At 48.7% G+C, this 22094-nt stretch overlaps 1 pseudogene; it reads right to left on the bottom strand.

Moving 5' to 3' along the window:
- Positions 1 to 7575: 7575 nt before the first annotated feature.
- LOC129329125 (zinc finger protein 420-like) lies at positions 7576 to 13699 on the bottom strand (annotated as a pseudogene).
- Between the last annotated feature and the right edge of the window lie 8395 nt (positions 13700 to 22094).

Here is a 22094-nt window from a genome sequence, read left to right as displayed (position 1 = left end):
TCTATTAGCTGTCCTTATATGCACACTTTCTACTTTAGGAATCGTGGGAGGTGGTGGAGAGTGCTGTCAAGTCACAGCTGACTCCTGGCTACCCTTGGTGGGGTTTTCATGGCAAGAAACTAACAGAAGTGGTTTGCCATGGCCTGCTTCTGCAACCCTGGTCTTCCTTGGAGGTCTCCTATCCAATTACTAACCAAGGCCGACCCTGCTTAGCTTCCAAAATCTGCCCAGATCAGGCTTGCCTGGGCTATCCAAATCAGGGCTTAATAATTGCCTTCACTTATATATAAAGAATATCTATTTTACAACCCTGTGATGTTTCTTGAGTCCAAGAGCTTCAGTCTGAAGACAATGGCTAAGCCAATTCTGGTGGCAGAAAGAAGGCCGGGTTTACCTGCCTCCAGGTGAAGGAGCCCTTGTTTGTATTCACCTTCAAGAAGAATTGAAACAGGCCTCCCACGGGGAATTGCTTTTGGATGCTCTCCGTGCATTCTATTTCCAGGTCTGGAATACCATTTCTTGCATTATTTTACGTTACGTTTAATACTTGTTTCAGATTTCTTCAGTCCTGCTCCTATTATATCATGTACTGCATTGTTTACCTCCTCGTCCTATTGATGCGTGATCTGTCTTGTGTCCCAGTGACAAAGGCAGACTTTAGTGAAGTGGGAGGGGACTGTAGGTATAAATACATTTAACACAGTTTGTGGTAGGGTATGAGCTTTCGTGAGCCACAGCTCACATCTTCAGATACTTCTTGAGATACGGTATCCAAAGATGTAGGCTGTGGCTCACGAAAGCTCATACCCTACCACAAATTTTGTTATGTCTTACAGGTGCTACTGGACTCTTGCTCTTTTCTACTGTTACAGACAGACTAACATGGCTACCCATCTTGATCTATCTACATTCCCATCTACAAATCCAGCCATGCCTACTAGGGGTGTGAAATTCCATATAACCAGGCTGAAAATATACCTGAAAAACACCGTATCCGTATTTTTTGGGTATATTCAGGAACCCCGATCAAATTTGGGGACCTCAGATCGACCAGTATTGGCTTCCCAGTTAATTCTGGGTATATTCCCCTTCACTCTCCCTCCCTCCCTTTATTCAATCCTCCAAAAAGTCCAAAGGGAAAAAAGTTGCGAAGGAGTGTGTACCTTCCTTGCTTTCCTTCTGCTGCCCAGTTGTTTCTACTGGGATTCTCTGGTTCTGCTGGGCTTTGTTACAGCTTTTTGGGAGGCCGGCTCCTTTTTGTGTGTTTGGCTTGGCTTCTGTGCCTGGAGAAAGCACTGGATCACACCACCCCAGAGGAAACAATGGAGAGTGGCTTGCGGGGGGGGGACCGTGTTCTGTGGCCCGTAGAATCAGACCACTTGAGTCAATCTTCTTGAAACTTGGAGCTCTGGAGAGGACAGCCTGACCTCGCTCTGCTGTGATGTTGGTGTACATTGCTAAAAAAAATAGAACTTCCAGCCCCCATGAAGGATTTCCTCATAAGGGGAATAATGAACTACAGTTAGGACATTCAGTGAACAGATACAGTAGGAGAAAATTGAAAACAAGCATAACATTGAGCTTAGAGATAAAATCTTTCGGAAACAATGCATATCTAATGTACATGGCATGTTAAGCAGCATGGAAACTCCCTAGCGGTGCATATCTGCAGCAGAATTCTGCCTCCCTTGCTTGGTGCTGGGGAAGGCAAGTGTAACTCACAGACTTTTGTTATTATTATTATCATCACACAACCCTTTGCAGGGAGAGGTGCCCTTTCTCCCCAGTGGCTGGTGCTGGGGCAACCAGGAACAATCCCTCCCTCTCCATTCCCACTCTGACCAGTAACGAGGCCTTGGAGATGAGTTAGAAAGAGGAAAATCCGAGGGACAGGATGGAACACCTGACCGAAGTGAAGTCCTTGATGATCCCAAGCAGTTTATGGGACTAGCAGGATAAGAACAAAAGAGAAACGATTAAAGGGAAAAGTAAACAAAGAAAGAATGACAAAAACAACAGAGAGTGAACAGCAATGCACTGGGGATACAGACTTTGCAGGGAGAATGTCAGCCCGCACCACTGGGATCTTTTACCTGGTAGTGGAGAGTTAATTAGAATCCTATGCAGGAAAATATGTCCAGGAGAGATGGGATTGGACGACAAATCACGCGTAGTTTTGTGAATTTTATTGATACGTATGGTTAACAATTTATCTCTTTCCTTCCCATGAGAAACTTCCAAAGCTTCCCCAATACAAAGTAAATTCCTAAAATACAGTTGAACCTAGCCTAGTCCTTAAGCCTATGCAGCCAGGGATGTAGACTTTCCGATTTCCAGGGGGCAGGGCTGGGCCAGAGGTGTTGCTATGCTAGGTCCTCAAAGGAATCAGTGCCAAGTGACATCATAGGGAGGGGGCCTCTACTCTGTATGGAGGTGGGGCCATGGGGGATTTATGGAGGGGCACCCTACAAATTTAGGGGTGCCAAGACAGCCTTGCCTGGATTGTACAGGCAGGGTGTAATCCCTGGAGCTTCTAACTTTTCGTAATAGCATTTCAATTTGCCAAACTGTTTTATAGCTTTTAATCCAAACCACCAGGCAAAGTCAGCCACAGTGCAAAAATACTATTATATGCTAGAAACCAGTTGATGTTAGCTGTAGCTGCCTAGGTGGTTAACAATTATCAATACACACCTACTTGATCAACTCTTTATAGGCATTTTAAAAAGAATGCTTAACAGGCTTACTTGGGCCATTAATCAACTTAAAAAAGGAACTGGACCAGCACCCACTTCAGCAAACATAGGAAATCACAGGCTTGAAGAAGACACAAAATATCCATCTGCCAAAGAATCTCCAAATCCTACAGCAATATATTTGCTGTAGTTTTGAAAGTGCCACTCAACTCTTCCCTCCCCAATTTCTTCTCTAAACATCAGCTAGTTGTATTGTCGAAGGCTTTCACGGCCAGAGAACGATGGTTGTTGTGGGTTTTCCGGGCTGTATTGCCGTGGTCTTGGCATTGTAGTTCCTGACGTTTCACCAGCAGCTGTGGCTGGCATCTTCAGAGGTGTAGCACCAAAAGACAGAGATCTTTGGTGACACTGAGAGATCCCTGTCTTTTGGTGCTACACCTCTGAAGATGCCAGCCACAGCTGCTGGCGAAACATCAGGAACTACAATGCCAAGACCACGGCAATACAACCCGGAAAACCCACAACAACCATCATCAGCTAGCTGGTGGCCCTTTTGAAACTATATCACACCGTTTCAGGTAACAGCAAAGTGAAGCTCTCTGAGCTGCACACAGGGCAAAAGGAAAAGATGGACTTCCTCACTGCTCCAGAGAGGCAGCACCCCGGCTGCCATTTTAGGAATTGTCCATTTCTTCAAAGGATACCGCTTCAAATGGAATGGAAATTGAAAGAGGAAGTTAGTAGTGACTGAAGTAGCCCCTTCCCACACACACACTACCATGAAAAAAAATCGATTTTAACAAGGAAACCTAGAGCCTACCCTTCCACAGTGTTGCATTCTCAAAATACAATGTAATGATAATGTTACTGAAAAGTAAAATAGAGATTCACTTTTTCTGTATTAAAAGGAACAGAAACTGGTCCTTAACACAGCAGCAGAGATTGCAGAGAAAATGTGATGGGCAGATGGAGCACAGTGGCTGGTGTGAGTGTACGAAAGAAAGTAACAAACTTACACTTCCCTTAGCTTTAGAAAAGAATTTATTATAGGAACTCCATACTTTGATAGGAGGTGTAATTCAGAGAGAAAAGGCGGAAGTGTGACAAAGGGAGGGAGAGAAAGATGTCATGAGGAGAAAGTCCTGAGATTAGCAATCTACACATTAAAGGATAGTACAGGGCAGTAAAGTAGGAAACAGTAAACAGATACCTAATCCTTTCTGTCTCTGGTTTGTCCCCCTCCAAAACCTGAGAGAAGTGACAGTGTCAAGTCCTCCTCCTCTAACATTCCCCAAATTTAATTTGGAGCCAAGCAAGGCCCAACAGAGGCCTTACAGCCTGACTGTTGCTACATTGAAAGAGGCAGACATGGTTAAGACCTAAGCCACTTTATGTGGGCCATATTCACAGGTGTTTTAAGGCAGTGTATAAATTCTTTTTTTATAAAAAAATAATAATTTATAAACAAAAAGTAAAGATGATATCACAATTATAATTGCATCAAAAGGAAAGAGTAAACAATATAATAATAAACAATGATATTGTAAACAGTAAAATTATATGATAATAGCAATCATTTTTTTTTACTGTGTCTTCTTGTAAGAAAAGATGATCATTTAATCTCCGTCTCTCCCTTCTGCCTGTTTTGTTCCCAAGTTACTACTAACAGATTGTGATCTGCAAAGCCTTTGGCTTGTATCTTTGCACTCTCTACATTAACAACTAAGGTTTTGTGAGTTTCTCCGTCAGCAGGGGGCGCCGCGTCTGTCAGGTCCGTCGTGGCGGGAGTGCGGTCTGTGCAGCCAGCGGGTCCAGGGGGGGGTCCCGCTGCTACCTAGGCCGGGCAAGCGGCCTGTATGCTGGCTCCAGGGGTCTCAGCTTCCCTTCAGATTGGCCTCAGATGGCCCCAGGGCTGTTAAGCCGTGTATGGCAGCAGGCAAGCACAGCCTCTGGGTCCAGGGATGGTCCTTCCCTCAGGACAGCCTCCCTGTTTCTCCTCCCCGGCCAGGGAGCCTTTGACCCCTTTTATCCCCTCCCTCGCTAGGGGCAGCCCCGCCCCGCTCCCCAATTGCCAGCGCCCCAGGTGAGGCCCATTATCTGCCCCAATGCCGGTAGCAACACCTGGCTCCAGCCCTTCCTGGGTGGGAGGCCCGGTGTTCCCTCCTCCCGCCTCCCGGCTGCCATTGGGCGCCATTCCCCCGTTCCCCTGATGGGCGGGCGGGCTGGCCTATCGCCTGCTGCCGCCGCGTCCGGCTCCCACCCCCTCGCTGCCTCGTGGCACCAGGTGGGGCTGGGCCTCACGAGCGTGGGCCTCGCAGCTGCGCCACCTCACCTCTGCCGCTGCAGCTGCCGCGTTGGGGCCGTCTGCCCCGGTGGCGTCTGCCCCGCCGGCCGTCCGGCCCGCCGGTTCGCCTCTCCCGGGGCGTTCCCTCCTGCCTGGGTCGTTGCCGCGGCGGCCTCCGCCGCGGCGTAGCAACGGCGTCCCGCCCAGCTGCCGAGCCGACTGCCGCGGCCGCGCTCGTCCGCCGCCGCGCCTGCCCCGGCCAGGTGAGTTTCGGGGCCTGTGCGGCCGGGAGGGGGGCGGCGGCGAGGAGGGAGGGGAGGCTCATCCCTGGACAGGTTTTTGATATCCAGCATGTATCAATCCTTGCATATGTTTTGTGTCTGTCAGAAAAGAAAGTCTAGTCTCTAGTAGTCAGATTTTTGATCCTCCAAGCATCTTACAATACCTTTCCATATAATTAAACACACTTTGGGGAAGTTTGCCTCCTTTGAAAAACACCTATTTTGGGGGGGGGGGATCCATTACTTCATGCCTCCCCTTGAAAATCTGAAATGGATTGGAAAACATTTTAATAATTTTTTTCTTGCATTGTTTGGGGCGTATATTGTTGAGAATGTGAAAATCGCGCCTTCGGCGAGCCTGATTTTCAAAGTCATCTCTCTTCCTTCGGAGTCTCTTAATTCTTCTGTAACATTTATTTGTAAATTATTTATATAACCCATGACTCTTTTAAATTATGAATTCTCAATAAACACACAAATACATACTAGCAAACAGGAACAGAGCCCCAAAGTAGAAATTGAAAAATGATAGAACAGGAAGGGTGGGCAGGCCTGTGCTTCAGCGGCCATTGTAACTGAGGCCAAATCCAGGAGGGCTTGAAACCCTCAGCCCCCCCAGTAATTTACACCTATGAATGCAGCGTATAGTCAAAAAGCAACAGTAATGCCTAATCCTACTATATAAAAGGCTTGATATATTCAAGACAACTCGCTTCTTACCCTGGTGGACCTCCAGAGGGCGCTGCTTTGGAGGGAAACCCAAGCTGCACACAGCTTGCCTGTTTTCTCCAGACTCCATATTTCTCTCAGAAATGCTTAAATATGCTCAGGCTGCACACAGCTTTCCTGCTTCCCTCATACTGAATCTTTTTTATCCGCTCAGGAACTGAAACAGCAGTTCACTCCACCCACATTAAGCCTCTCCCAACTCCATTGTCCTCCTCTGGAAAAAGCCATCAAGTCATTATTCTTGAGGTGAAGATGTCAACTTGCCTCAGGGAACATTTTGCCCTGTATCTGGACTACCTGGCCACTGGTCCATGTGTGAGTTCTGTATCCGTCCACATCCCCCAAATCTGTTTGGGCCTCTTCTCTTCTTTGTGAAATGCTAGTCATTTTGCTGTGGCCTCTGCAGACCTTCTCTTCTAGGCTGGTAACTATCGCAGCCCTCAAAATTTCTTTCTCCACTTTTCCTTCCTGGTTTCTTCTTAGTTAGCATCATATGTGTGCTGTGTAAGATTTTCTGTACATTTGCCCTTTTATTTCACTTTTAATAAAGAAACTTTTCCAGTTGAACATCTGATTTATTTGAGAGTTCTCTAAGGGAATAATCCCCATAAACACGGGTGGAGGATCCATTAGCCCCCCCCCTCACTTGTCTCCTTTAAGCTAATTCCCCCAACTAATTAGAGGACTGCCAAATTGGGTAGCAGTGCCATTAACCGGTCATTCCCTTTTATTGTTGCTGTCACTTTCCCTCTCTCTCCTTCTATGTCTGGGAAAAACTATTGCCTAGAAATAACTATGTACCACTAGCAACAAGGCCCATTGCTGGGAAAAATACAATGGGCTCTAGAAAGGGGAAGGGGGGCTGGTAGGTATTGCCTCCCATACCTGATTCCAGCTGGGTGAACGCAGGGGTGGGCAGTGCCTCCTGCTCTGCTCCTGATATTGGCTGGGTGAAGTGGGGGTGGGCATTGTCACCTGCTCCTCGCCTGATCCCAGATGCATGAAGGATGGGTGGGTATTACCCCCTGCTCCACATCTAATTCCAGCCTGGGCTTCCTGCTCTGGCACGCTCTCTGGAGGATGGGCTGCCTCACCTGGGATTCCTGTTGTGGTAGCGCCTTCTGGAGGTGCACCAGGATAAAAGGTGAGTCATCAGTAATACAGCTTGCCTTTTATATAATAAGATTCTTGGTTCATGAGTTTCTATTGCCATTCTTTGAGGGGTTCATTGGGGGGTTACTGTTGCAGACCAGATCTGTGCCCTGCCTTAAAAGTGCCAGTGCACCCTTGTGGGTCCAATGCAGCCTTGTGTGTGTTAATCCTGCCTGCTTCTCTGTGGGAGAAGCTCTGGAAATGCAGTTATCTATGTTACCAGGGAGATGAAGAGGATCTGCGGACCTAGTCTAAACATCAACTTTGTTTACTTTCATTTTACTTTCTGCAACTTATTAGATGTGAACTTGGGAGTAGAGTGAGTAGTAGTGAAGCGGGTAGTGCCTGAAGGAGTAGGTAGTGCCTGAAGAATTTAATGCTTAACAGGGGGAGGGAACAGAAAGGTCTCTTGTACTAAACTCTTAGATTATCAATAAAAACCTTTAATTTATGCATCTTTGGACTCATGCAGTGAAATTATCTGAGATCTAAGATGGCAGTCTCTGACAGTTACGCATGTGTGGATTCTTTGATTAGAAGAAATGTCTGAACTGTTCCTAAAAGTCTTTCCACATTCTGAACATTTCATGGTTTGTCACTTCTGTGGATTCTTTGATGGGAAGTAAGATATCCACTTCTACTGAAGCTCGTTCCACATTCTGAGCATTTATATGGTTTCTCTCCAGTATGGATTCTTTGATGGGAAATAAAGGTTGAGTTCTGCCTGAAACCCTTTCCACACGCTGAGCATTTATATGGTTTCTCCCCTGTGTGGATTCTTTGATGGGAAACTAGTGATGACTTGGCTCTGAAGCACTTTCCACATTCAGAACATTTATATGGCTTCTCCCCTGTGTGGATTCTTTGATGGGAAGTCAGGTTTTTTTTCTCTCTGAAGCTCTTTCCACACTCTGAGCATTTATATGGTTTCTCCCCTGTGTGGATTCTTTGATGGGAAACTAGTGATGACTTGGCTGTGAAGCTCCTTCCACATTTAGAACACTTATATGGCTTCTCCCCTGTGTGTATTCTTTGATGGGAAGTCAGATTTCCACTTCTATCAAAGCTCATTCCACCCTCTAAGCATTTATATCGTTTCTCTCCGGTATGGATTCTTTGATGGAAAGCAAGGGTTGAGTTCTGCCTAAAACCCTTTCCACACTCTGAACAGCTAAAAGGCTTCTCCCCAGTGTGGATTCTTTTATGGTAAACCAGAGATTGGCTGACTCTGAAGCGCTTTCCACATTCAGAACATTTATATGGCTTCTCCTCTGTGTGGATGCTTTGATGGGAAGTCAGGTATTTTTTCTGTCTGAAGCGCTTTCCACACTCTGAGCATTTATATGGTTTCTCCCCTGTGTGGATTGTTTGATGGGAAACTAGTGATGACTTGGCTGTGAAGCTCTTTCCACAGTCAGAACATTTATATGGCTTCTCCCCTGTGTGGATGCTTTGATGGGAAGCCAGAGGTTTTTTATGACTGTAGCTCTTTCCACACTCAGAACAGCTATATGGTTTCTCTCCTGTATGGATTCTTTGATGGGAAACTAGCTTTGACTTGACTGTGAAGCTCTTTCCACAGTCAGAACATTTATATGGCTTCTCCCCTGTGTGGATGCTTTGATGGGAAGTGAGTGTTCTTTTATGACTGTAGCTCTTTCCACACTCAGAACAGCTATATGGTTTCTCCCCTGTGTGGATTCTTTGATGGGAAACTAATGATGACTTGACTGTGAAGTTCTTTCCACATTCTAAGCATGTATATGGTTTCTCCCCACTGTGGATTCTTTTATGGAAATGTAGGGATTTGCTGACTCTGAAGCTCTTTCCACAATCTGTACATTTATATGGTTTCTCCCCTGTGTGGATGCTTTGATGGGAAGCCAAGTTTTTTTTCTGATTGAAGCTCCTTCCACATTCAGAACAGCTATAAGGTTTCTCTCCAGTGTGGATTATTTTATGGGAAACTAGTGATGCTTTGACTGTGAAGCTCTTTCCACATTCTGAGCATGTATATGGTTTCTCCCCAGTGTGGATTCTTTTATGTAAAAGTAGGAATTTGCGGACTCTGAAGCTCTTTCCACATTCTGAACTTTTATATGGCTTCTCTTCAGTGTGGATTCTTTGATGGGAAACTAGTGATGACTTGATTGTGAAGCACTTTCCACATTTTGAACATTTATATGGTTTCTTCCCTGCGTGGATTTTGTCAGGGCCGATAAGGTCAATTTCACTGACATCCGCTGTATCCAACGAAACAGATTTCTTCCGCTGCTTCTGCTTTACTTCAATTTTCCTTCTGTGCAGCTGTTCTTTCTTGTGCTCCCTCCCATCACCTGAAGAAATAAGAAGATAAATCCAATTCAGAAATTAATGAATATACTCAATTCATCCCTCAACCTAAAGACCCATTTTTGGAAGACTGTTCCTGGGAACTGCGAGGGCAACTTGCAGAAACCAAGATTGGGTGAAAGGAAAGTATGTAAGTATTTACAGCAGGGGTCCCCAACCCCCAGGCCGTGGACCACTACTGGTCCGTAGCCTGTTAGCAGGGCCACACAGGAGGTGAGTGGTGGGCGAGTGCACAGCCGGCTCCAGGGAGAAGGCGAGGTAGGCAGTCACCGTTGGGAGGGGCAGCCGCACCTCCCCTGGCAGGTCCTGCACTTTTCATTAGAAATATCACCTCACCAGGCCGGCTGACCACAGCACAACCACAGCCACACCAACCACAGCACAAGGCAGCAACTGTATGTGTGCCGAGTGGTGGCAGGAGAAGAGGCATGATGGGAGTCTGCTGTCCAGGTGAGCTTATATTTCTAATGAAAATTGTAGGGCCAGCCAGGCGAGGTGTAGGCGAGGTGTGTTTGCCCATCCCCCCACCCTGGGTCCATAGAAAAATTGTCTTCCGCGAAACCAGTCCCTGGTGCCAAAAAGGTTGGGGACAGCTGATCTACAGGGTCAACAGGGCCAAGCATTGCAAAGAACTGGGAGTCCCCAACTTTTTAACATAATAATATTATTAGACTTATATACTGCCCTTCAGGACAACACGTCACTCTCAGAGAGGTTTACAAAGCATGTTATTATTCTCACTACCCAGTGATTTTGGTGGGGCTAAAAGAGCTCCAAAAAGGACTTTTCTGTCCCATGGACCCCCTTCTACAACTTCATTAAAATTAAATATAAAGACTAGAATGTAGTAAATATATAAAGGCACTATTGTAACTTATTACCAGTAACCACAGTTGAACACTTGGTAGGAATAACATGATGTATAGATAACTAGAATGTTGATGTAAGAAGTCTAAATGATTTTTCCCTTCTCTTTTATCACTCCTTCTTAACCTTCCCCTCTCCTGTTTCTACTTTTATGGAAAAACCAATAAAATACATTTTTTTTAAAAAAAGAGCTCCGTAAAGCTGTGACTGGCCCAAGGCAACCCAGCTGGCTTCAAGTGAGGACCGTCTCTTGGGCAGGGACAGCGAGAAGGAAGACAAGGAGGGGATGCATTCTTTAACAGTAGGACGTAGAGGTCTGGAGCTGCCCCTGAAGTCCTCTCCAAGCCCCAGGCATTTCCCCCCATTCTGGGTTCTCAAAGGTTGGATTTACTAACTAATAATGTTTTGGGGAAGGCGAGAATCCTATTGCTTCCCCCATTTACCCACCTTCAGCCCACTTCAGCCTTCAGGCTGTCTGCTTCCTCTGTTCCTACTTCCTTCTCTCCTCCTTCTGCCCCCACTTTGCCTTTCTCCTTCTTTTAACCAGCCTGTCACCCCATTTTATTCCCCCCCCCACAGCTGATGCCATCTTCTCATCACAGCGTTCTGGCTGAAAAAAAGTCCCGATAATCAGAGGTTAGAGTGGGGAATCTCTCTAGCAATGGGAATAACCCACTAACCCCTGTTTGAACATGCTACCTGGCTCTAGGGCACAAATATCCTTATCTGTGCTAATACTTTGCAATGAAAGTGAGTGACGGCTAGCAGGATAATTCATTGCCAGATGAAGGACCCTCCTGCCACGTTCCTCACCCTCACCTGCTTCTCTCATGCCTTGCTGCGAGTCCTGCACAAACGGATCTTCCCCTTTTTTGAGGCAGAAGGGGAGGTCAGCAGAGGTAACTACGAGTCCTGCTTTGGAATGAAAACATTATTGTTGGGATTTCAAATCAGCCTGGATAGCCTCAGAAAGGGAAAAGAGCTTTTTTTAAAAAACAGAAAACATGTTTAATACTGCACCTGCAAACAAATTTCCTGGAAGGTGTTTGCAAGATAAAACAATGCAATTTTTAATTAAAAGAATACACTACCCCACTGCAAATATTAACCTAAAACTCATCAGCATCATGAAATCATCACCATAAAAATAGCCACAGAATTAGTTACCAAGGATGTGAGGCAATTGTACATGCAAACAAATGGTAAGAAGTTCAAATTTAAAAACTCAAATTGAGGTGATGAGAGATGAAGCAAGTTGTGCGTGCAAAGACAACACACTGGGTTTTTTAAAACAGTAAAGAGTAAAACAGTATATTTTTGTTCGTATTCAGATTTCTCTGCTAACATCTGTTTTGTTTCCAAGTGACCCCGACTTGCTAGTTGAAGTATTTGCACTTTATGGTCTCTTGGGAATTAGCATTATGATTGAAGAGTGCCAGAGGAACTCATCGCCTCATCACACACATCAGCTGTTGCTTGCACTGTCTGGTCCTTCCAACCAGTAAAAAGAGAGAGAAAATTTCCCACCACACAACTCAGTAGCTACCTGCCAAGCTGCTTCCCTCCTTGGAGATGTCTCTGGATGGATCTTCCTCTTCTTCCGGCCAGGAGAGACACTCAGGTTTGGGAATCACAAGCCCTTGTTGGGAGGAGTAAAAACACATGAACTATTTAATAAATGTGCTTGTATAGTAATGGCGCTTACAATACTGATCTTCTGTCCCCCTCAGCATGGTGAATATTATTGTTATTATTATCCCCACAATAGAGCTGAGAAACTAGGGCTGAGAGGAGTGGCTTACCAAAGGCCACCTGCAGAGTTCATGGCAATAGTGGGAGTCGAACTAGCAGAGTGCTGATTTGTACCCCGACCACTTAGCCTCTATGCTACCGCAGCTCTGGCTCATACAGCCCCCACAAGATGTTCAGGTCTTACAAACTAGCCAGTAGGCACAACGTCAGGGGAGAGCACATCTCTGACCACCTGTGGACTTCACAGAGCAGGACTTTCCCTCACTTCTCCTTCCTGCTGCAGTTTTGCTCTTGAGAAAAAGCACAGAGGGCACGGCCGAGTTGACCAGCGGGACACAGGGAACTGGTGGAAATCAGCGGGACACACGGAACTGGCGGAAATCAGCGGGACACAGGGAACTGGTGGGAATCAGCGCACTCTGGCCCACAAGAAGAAATGTCATTCCGGCAGAAGAATTGCATGTGTGGAGACATCCCGCCATTGTTGAACATTTCTAAACTAATTTTATCATTCTCATTAGGGCTTCCCCTTAAATAATGAAAAAATAGATTTTACAATAAAAAGAGAACAGTAAAGAAAGCCAAATCTTCTATTTTATATGTTTGGTGACTTCCCGGGCACCCAGTGAGAGACCGATAATATGAGCAATTTGACTAATAAACAGAGAGAGCCGTACCGAGAGAGGCCAGGTTCCTGTAATTCTCCTCTGTGACTTCTCTGTGCAGAGCTCTTTGGCCCGGATCCAGCAGCGCCCACTCCTCCTCCGAGAAATCCACAGACACATCCTCAAAGGTCACCGGAGCCTGAAGAGAGAAGAGAAAGGAGTGAACACTGCCATAACAAATTTTCAGGTCTTGCAAACCAGCCAGTAGGCACAACATCACCCCATCCTATCAGAGGAAAGTGTGCATCTGACCACCAGTGGACTTCACAGAGCAGGACTTTCCCCCTTCCCCTTCCTGCTGCAGTTTTGTCCTTGAGGAACAGCACAAAGGGCAAGGATGAGCTGTGCAGCGGGATATGAGCAGCCCGTGGAAATCGCCGCACTCTCGTCTGCAAGGAGAAAGCTCATTCTGGCAGAGGAATCGCATGTTTGGAGACACGCCAGCATTCTTGAACATTTCTAAACAGATTTTAGCATTCTCGTTAGGGCTTCCCTTCAAATAATGAAAAAATAGATTTTACAGTTCGATAGAGAGAGAACGGTAAGGAAAGCCAAATCTTCTATTTTATATGTTTGGTGACTTCTGTGGCATCCATTGACAGACAACAGAAGAAATTCCTGTTTTTAGTATGAATTAACAGAAAGGGAGAGCCGTACCCAGAGAGGCCAGGTTCCCGTAATTCTCCTCCGTGACTTCCCTGTGCAGAGCCCTTTGGCACATCTCTGGGGGTCCCGGGAGGAGCCCTCACCTGCTCTTCCGGCTTCACGTCCCCCGCCTGGCTCCGGAGGAAGCCTTCTGCCTGGGCGCCGGTCTCTGGCTGGGACTCCCCGGCCCGGCTCTCCATCTCGGGGCTCAGCGGCCGGGACCCCCTGGATCTTCCGCCTCCTCCTTTGTCCAGCAAGAGCAGAAGGGGAGGCGCAGGCGGCGAAGGGCTGGGCGAGAGCAAAGAAGGGGGGTTGAATCTGCATGTGGGGGAGGGCTTTGGATCCAGCCCCCCCTCCGCATGCTTCTCAGTCCCCCTCCAGCCCCTTTTGCTCCCACGTTCCCGCCTTGCATTGCATTCCCTCCACTCCCCCCCGCCCCATGCATTTGCAGCTCACCCGATCCTGGGGGTCGAGGCTGATGCCTGCAGAAAGACCCCCTTCACACGGTAGGGGGTGGGGCCTCTGGCAGGAAGTGACTCCCCCGTCCTCCAGCCCCTTTCTTCTCTAGGAATGCACACTCGCTCCCTTTAACCCTTGGGGGGCCTTTCTGCAAGGAGCTCAGCTGGCGGAGAGGGAAGGGGGGCTTCGAAGAGCGATGCGCATCCCGGTCTAACCTGCCCCCCCCCCCCCGCAATTTTTTCTTTGCGAGAATCTGGACTTGGATTCCTGCTGCACAATTAAGGAGCGGAAAAGGCATAGCGGGGGGATTTGAATAAGCTAGAAAACAGAATTGGGGGTGAACAGAAGGGCTCGGCCGACGGAAGAGACCTCCAAGGCTGGGGAGGGAGGTGCAATGGGGGGCCAGGGAAAGGAGGCCGAAGGCAGCGGCTGGTCCAGAGAGGAAGCCCCCCCCCGGCCCTTGCCGCTGCCCATCCAAGACCCGGGGTGCGTGTGAATTCCTTCTTTCTTGCAAAGCCCCAAAGGTCCCTGCAGCACTCAGCACCTTCGTGGGGGCAGAGAACTCCGAGTTGGCCATCTGGATTTACCATCATGCTTTGGTACCTGGAACCCTGACGCCGATCATTGCTTTGCTGAAGGAAAACTTTGGCAAGTATGCTTAGTAGGGGTGTGCAAGGAAAAAACTTTCGGCTTTCTTGTTTCGGGATTACCCGAAACAAGATTCTCTACCGGCATTAGCCGAATGCCGAAACAAGAATCTCTTTCGGGATTCGGGATTCGGCATTATTTCGGCATTCTTTCGGGATTCTTTCGGGTTATTTTGCTGGGAAAATGCCTCCGTCTTTCAGGACGCCTGGAGGAGGCATTTTCCCACCAAATAAGCCCAAAATTGGTGGGGACCTTCCTCTAACCCTTCTCTAACACCCACCCAAGTTTCAGACAGATTGGACTTTGGGGGGCCATGTTATGGCCCCCCAAAGCAGGTCCCCCCATCCTCCCATAAAGGAGCATCTTCTTCATTATTTCCTATGGGGAAAAAATGAAGAAGCAGGCTTCCTTTGCCAGGGGTGGCATTTTGCATGCAAAATGCCCCCCAGCCCTCAGGGGCCCTTCTCCCACCCCTCCTCCCACCCCCCACCGAGGCTCAGCCTGCTCCCACTTGGGGGGGCCATTTCATGGCCTCCCCAAGTAGGTGCTCTAATCTCTACCACTGACAGCTGGGGGAGGCTTGTGTTGCCAGGGGTGGCATTTTGCATGCAAAATGCCCCCCAACCCTCTGGGGCCCTTCTCCCACCCCTCCTCCCACCCCCCACCAAGGCTCAGCCTGCTCCCACTTGGGGGGGCCATTTCATGGCCTCCCCAAGTAGGTGCTCTCAGCCCCTAAAGTCCACCCTTCACAGCCCCACACAAACCCAATTCCCCCCCAGCTGCCACACACAGACCCAAATCCCCCCAGTAGCCCCTCACAGACCCAAATCAACCCCCACCTGCCCCACACCCACCATAACCCCAGGAACAGGCTGGCCTGCCCTCCCCTTTTGGGAACCCCTAAACTCTCTTTCCCAGGGCAGTTCTGCACAGACAAGGGGTGCCACAATGGTGGCAGTGCCAAATCGTCCCTGGGAAAGAGCACCTGCCCTGGCACACAGACAACCACCCCCCTGACCCCCCCACCACCCGCAGAGAAGGCTGGCCAGCCTGCCCCATTGTTCCCTATGCTGGGAACCAACCTCCCATCAAAGAAGGGAACACAGACACACAATCATTAAGTTTAAAAAACCTTTATTTTCTCATTTTCAAATTACAAGTGGTCAACAAATCACAACATATTACACTTATTGTCCCTCATAGCACAACACAACACAATTAACTACACATCAGAGAATCTTAAACACATTTTTTTTTTTGAAATGGACAAACAGTAAAGTTTTGAACATTACAACAGGTCACATAGTGAGCGGGCACAACAGGGCATGGAAACAGAAGATGATCATAATAACTACCAGCCTAATACAACTCTCCCTCCATAAAACGACTTAATGGGGGGGAACCACTGCAACAAAATCCCCCCCCCAACCCTCTGGGGCCCTTCTCCCACCCTTCCTCCCATCCCCCCACCAAGGCTCAGCCTGCTCCCACTTGGGGGGGCCATTTCATGGCCTCCCCAAGTAGGTGCTCTGCTCTCATCTCTACCACTGACAGCTGGGAGAGGCTTGTCTTGCCAGGGGTGGCATTTTGCATGCCAAATGCCACCCTCACCCTCAGGGGCCCTTCTCCCACCCTTCCCCCCACCCCCCACCACATGCATTCCTTGACAATCAAGAAATCTGGAGTTAAATATAATGTGCATGTAAGTCCCTCAAAGACAGAAGCAATATGACCCATTTGATTTCCACAACCTCAGACACAATTAGGGATCCGTTTCCCCTTGGTGGGGGATCCCCCACTCTCACCTATCACCCCGAAGGGGGAAAGTCAGTGAATGAGCCTTCAAGGTACGCTCCAGGGGCTGCTGCCGTGATGTCACTGATGTCATCTGGCTGCCCTGAGAGTATGCCTGTGCTTTGCAGTGGGCTGATTTGGGCCCTGCAGGCCAAAGCAGGATCCCTTGTGGCCCAAATCTGCCTGCTGTGAATTGTGCGTGCTCCCCAGCCTTGTGTGATGATCACATCACTTCCTAGAACAGACATCATCATGCCAGAGCATTGCCATTAAATGATCATGCGTGTGTGAACAGACCCTATGTATCCTGTAGGCTTCAGTGATGGTATAGTAATGTTTTCACTCACATTATAGAGAGAGAGAGAGAGAGAGAGAAGGGGGGGAGGCACTGAAGCTAGATTATTTCTTCTATTTTACTGTCCCCTTCCAAAGCCAGGGTGGCATTGGCACAATGCCCCCCTCCCCCCGGCCAGAGCCTTAGTACCAGTATGCATTGACAGGCCCATGCATCATAGTCCTTTTTGAGACCCAGCCAAGTTGTGTGCCTTTTGGAGAAAAATGTTCAAGTTGCTGGTGGGGGTATGAACAATTTTTAGATATCCACTGTAGTGCAATGGCTAGAGAGTTGGTCTAGAATCTGGCAGACTCTGATTCTGTGCCTTGTAGGCTTGATGGATGTTCTTGGCTCAGCCTAAGTAAACAATTGTGTTGTGTTTTCCAGAGGCAGTCTAGGTGATTTTGGGGCCCTGGACAAATGTTCTTGACGGGGCCCCAGAACCAGTGCCGCCCCACCACTGGCTCCTTGCCAAGGCCAAGCAATTTGGCAACCTAGGCCCCAGATAGAGTGGGCAGGAGTGCGTTGTTTCCTTCCTCCCCCCCCCTCCACCCCCTCATACAACTAAGAAGGCCATCGGTGGAGTCACTCCAATGTGAGGCATGGAGCAGCTGTCTATTGTTAGCCTGGTTGTGATGAGGGTGAAACAAATCAAGGGAGAACAGCAATGTGTAAACCACTCTAGGTTCCCATGGGGGAGAAAACCGGGGCATAAGATAAACCTTTAATTTGGTGGGGAGGGGGTATATACATTTTATGTGTATGTGTCTGTATGTTTTATGCATTCAAATCACTTGTGGTGTACTTTAGAATTATATTGAGCTCCACAGTATCCCAAAAACCTTGTCCATGTATTGCAAACCGAAGTCAATCTACCACATCTAGGGTATTCTTCTTTTCCCTACTGCCTTCAATTTTTCTTAGCATTATTGTCTTTTCTAGTGAACCTTGTCTTCTCATGATGTGACATAAGCACTATCATCAATTGATATCTTCAAGGGAGAAAGCAGGCCTGATTTGGTCTGGACATGTCTTTTTCGGAGTCCATGGTACATGTAAATTGAAACTTTCTTCCCACTTCACAGTGTGAATGCTTTTTCCTCCTATGAGCTTTGTCTAAATTTTACTGTACTGATACTGCTCATTTGGCCAAAAGGCCTGCCCTTGATCAATGCCACATTAAATACTTCATAATAAAAATATGTTTTTAGAACCATTTAAAAGTGTCCTTAAGTGCCATACGCCGATTTAAAAAACCATAAGCTAAATGTTTGGGAACACAACCAGATATGTGAATGACTGAAATGCAGCCCAATCCCACTGCTACTTAAAATCCATTTTTGATGGAGGTCTGGATTGTCTTACATTGGTGTCATTGGGCTTGGAATCAGGAACCTGGAAGCGTTCCATGGTGGCTACAACTTTCATGCCAAGGCTAAGAGGGTGGGAACGGGATCTCTCTGGGGTGGCAAACTCTGGCCTTGGAAGTTACTGGCAATTTGGGGGTGGGACTTGTGCAAAGGAAAATCTGAGTAGGGATCTCCCCCAGAATCCATGGTCCGCATTTGCCCTCTAAAGAGATTGCCCTTGGAAGCAGCCAGTTTATCTGTAGGGAACTACTCTCTCTAACCTGAACTCAAGCCCAACCAGGAGTTTGGCAGCCCTAGGAAAATTTCTGAAAAAGATGGCAAAGGAGGGCCAGCAACTGATAGAGGCATGGAAGCCCACACCAGGACAGTAGCAGGGGCCTACTTGGGCAAAAGGGACGACCAGTGCTCTCATCCCCCATAGTCCACTCCTTTCAGCCCCACACAAACCCAGTTCCCCCACCCCAGCTGCCACACACAGACCCAAATCCTCCACTCAGCCCCTCTCAGAACCAAAACCACCCTCAGCTGCCCCACACCGAGTACCCCAGGAACAGGCTGGCCAGCCTGCCCCATTGTTCCCTATGCTGGGAACCAACCTCCCATCAAAGAAGGGAACACAGACACACAATCATTAAGTTTAAAAAACCTTTATTTTCTCATTTTCAAATTACAAGTGGTCAACAAATCACAACATATTACACTTATTGTCCCTCATAGCACAACACAACACAATTAACTACACATCAGAGAATCTTAAACACAATTTTTTTTTTGAAATGGACAAACAGTAAAGTTTTGAACATTACAACAGGTTACATAGTGAGCGGGCACAACAGGGCATGGAAACAGAAGATGATCATAATAACTACCAGCCTAATACAACTCTCCCTCCATAAAACGACTTAATGGGGGGGAACCACTGCAACAGGGTCCAGCAGAACCTATGTCATTTCCTGTGGCTGTGCTTTCAGTTCAGACACACAAAGCTGAACTGGGCACTTCCAAGGCACTGGACAATGGTATTTCTGGAGCAGTTCTGCAGAGGTCTCCCCCCACCCCCACACCAGCCTCAGAATTTACCTGGGAACATCTGTGAGAGATCATCATTGGCCGGTGCCCATCCACCACTCTTCCCGCATCCCCCAACCATGCAAACCCAACATTAACATCAAATTTTTTTTTTTAAACATGAACTGAACATCAACTTTTAAAAAACATAAGCACAACATTTTTTTTTGGGTTTTTTTCCTTTTTTTTACATGAACAGAACATCAACTTTTAAAAAACATAATCACAACATTTTTTTGGGTTTTTTTTCCTTTTTTTTACATGAACAGAACATCAACTTTTAAAAAACATAAGCACAACATTTTTTTTGGTTTTTTTTCCTTTTTTTTACATGAACAGAACATCAACTTTTAAAAAACATAATCACAACATTTTTTTGGGTTTTTTTTCCTTTTTTTTACATGAACAGAACATCAACTTTTAAAAAACATAATCACAACATTTTTTTTTGGTTTTTTTTCCTTTTTTTTACATGAACAGAACATCAACTTTCAAAAAACAGTACAACAATTCTTCTACAATTTTTTTTACAATGATTTCATCTGATAAAAACACCTAAGCAATCCCTATCTAACCTGTTTCTCCCTCCAGTAGCAATCCATGTTTCTGGGGCATTATTTTTCATAATAAATTTGGTCCCACAGGGTATGTCTCAGTGATGGGAGATGTTTTGAATACCCTGGGGGGGGGGGCTTTCAAATTGCTGGGTGTTTTCCCTTTGCCACTGGTTCCTAACCACCCTCCCTCTACTGGCCGGTTTTAACTGTATATACAGGGTTTTATACAGGGGAGAGCGCGATTCCAAAGGATTGGACTCATAGAGGATGCAGGCCACAAGTTGGGCTCACCTCAGTCACTCTGGAAGTCCAGTCCTGAGAAATCGAAGAGGCGAGAGTTGACCTTCAGGAAGGTCAACTGCTCGACTCTCCATGGGAGAAGGCGAGTGCGATGTGGGCCGACAATGTCGCCCGCATGTGAAAAGACGCGCTCGCTCTCCACGCTCGTCGGAGGGCATGAGAGCAGCCGCTGCGCCTCGAGGGAGAGGTCCGGCCAGACCGACTCCTTCCTGGCCCAGTAGCTGAGCGGATCGGTGGAGAGCGACTCGCAGGGCTCCGCGAGGTAGTCCCTGACCATCGCCTCCGCCGGATCCTCTCTCACGGTCCTCACGACCCCAGAGGGGACGAGGGCCCACCGGAGCATCTCCATCTCCATCGGCACTCCGGTGGTGGCCTCGGGGGGGGCCTGCGCAGAGGGGGCGTCAGAGGGACCCGCACGGCAGGGCCCCTCTTGCGTCCCCCCTGTCGACAGGCGTCCCCTCTTGGCCTGCCTGCGCCTCACCCAAGAGCAGAGCCCGTCTCTGGCTTGGGTGAGGTTCCCGTCCCGCTCGGCGAAAGTGCCCTTTATGCGCGGGTCACACATGGTCGCCAACATGTATGACTCTTCCTTAGTGAGAGGAGTTAGCCTGGCAGCTATGCCCTGCTGCAGCCTTCTCACTAATGCGCGCACCGCTGGAACAAGGTCAGCACGGGGCGCGACCCGGTCTGCAAGGGTGGCCAGATTCCTCTGGAGCGTGTGCACCAGGGGAATGACCAGACCGAGGGTCGCCGTGTCTGACGAGACCGCCACAGTGAAGTCCTTGAAGGGCTTCAGGACCTCCACTGTCTGGGTGATGGTGAGCCAATCCTCCCGGTTGAACTCACCCACCTGACTCGCACCGCGGTGCTCGGAGAGCCACGCGTGGAGTGCGGCCTGCTGCTCCACCAAGCGCTCAAGCATGGCGCAGGTGGAGTTCCAGCGAGTGCTGACGTCAGTGATCAGAGCGTGCTCTGGCACACCTGTCCTGACCTGTGTCTGGCGCAGTTCGTGCGTGGCCTTCACGCTGCGCGAGAAGTGACCCGTGAGCCTCCGACATTTCTGGACAAGTAACTGGAGTTCACGGGTCCGGGTATCCACGGGTTCCTTCGAGGAGCCCAACCCCAGCGCATCTCTCACCACTAGGTGAAGCTTGTGAGCGGCACAGTAGACGCTCTCTCGGCTCACTAGATGCGCCGCTGCCCTCATGTTCTTGCCACCGTCCGTCACCATGCATCCCACGGTGGCGGGTCCCTGGCCTATCCACTCGTCCAACTGTCTCCTTAAGGTGGCAGCGATGTTCTCCGCCGTGTGGGACACGTCGAGCACCTCGGCGTGAAGCAAGGCCTTGCAGTAGCCGGCCTGGCGGTCTCGCATCCTTCCCTGTCTAGCTGTGCTAGGCACCTCCCCCCGGCCCCCACCCAGAACCGACTCGGGTTCCCACCAGTGAGCAGTAAGCGAGAGGTACGCTTGCTGCACACTTGGGCAGGTCCAGATGTCCGATGTGAAGTGCACAGTTCTCCCGGCAACCCGGGACAGCTGTGCCTTCACATGATCCCTGGCAGCCCTGTAAAACGAGGGCACCACCGATCTGCTCAACGACGTGCGAGCAGGGACGGCGTACCAGGGAAAGCAATCTTGGAGCAGCCCTGAGAAGCCGAAGTCTTCAACTACGGAATACGGTTGCCCATCCACTGCTATCATGTTGACGATGTGGCGCGTGATGCGCCTGCTCGCCCTCCGGATCCCCTCTCTGGGCACACTAGCGCCCTGCATACCAAGCATCTCCGGGAGAGAGGCTTGGCGTCCCTTTCCTGCAGGTACCCTTGGGGGGAGAGCACCAGAGGAGCCTGCCTCCTTCTGGCTAGCTGGCGGCCGTGCGGCGCCACTCGAACCCTCCTCCCGAAGAAGCACCGCCTGGTGGTGCCTCTTCATATGGTACCTCATCCCAGACGTGGAGAGATGCCACACATCTTTGCCACGGCTGACGCGCTGCCTACAATGCAGGCACAGGGCTGCTCGGGGATCCTCCGTTGTCTGGAAGTGCTTCCAGATTTCGGAGGAAAAGGGCATCCCACGCTTCCCAGGAGAAGCGCGTTCGGGACCACCCTGCGGCACCTCCTGTGAGGTGCTCTGGCCGGACACA

Source organism: Eublepharis macularius, chromosome 4, assembly GCF_028583425.1.
Source record: "Eublepharis macularius isolate TG4126 chromosome 4, MPM_Emac_v1.0, whole genome shotgun sequence".
Lineage (NCBI taxonomy): Eukaryota > Metazoa > Chordata > Lepidosauria > Squamata > Eublepharidae > Eublepharis > Eublepharis macularius.
Note: the sequence above shows the minus strand (reverse complement) of the source record. Positions and strands in the feature narration are given on the sequence as shown.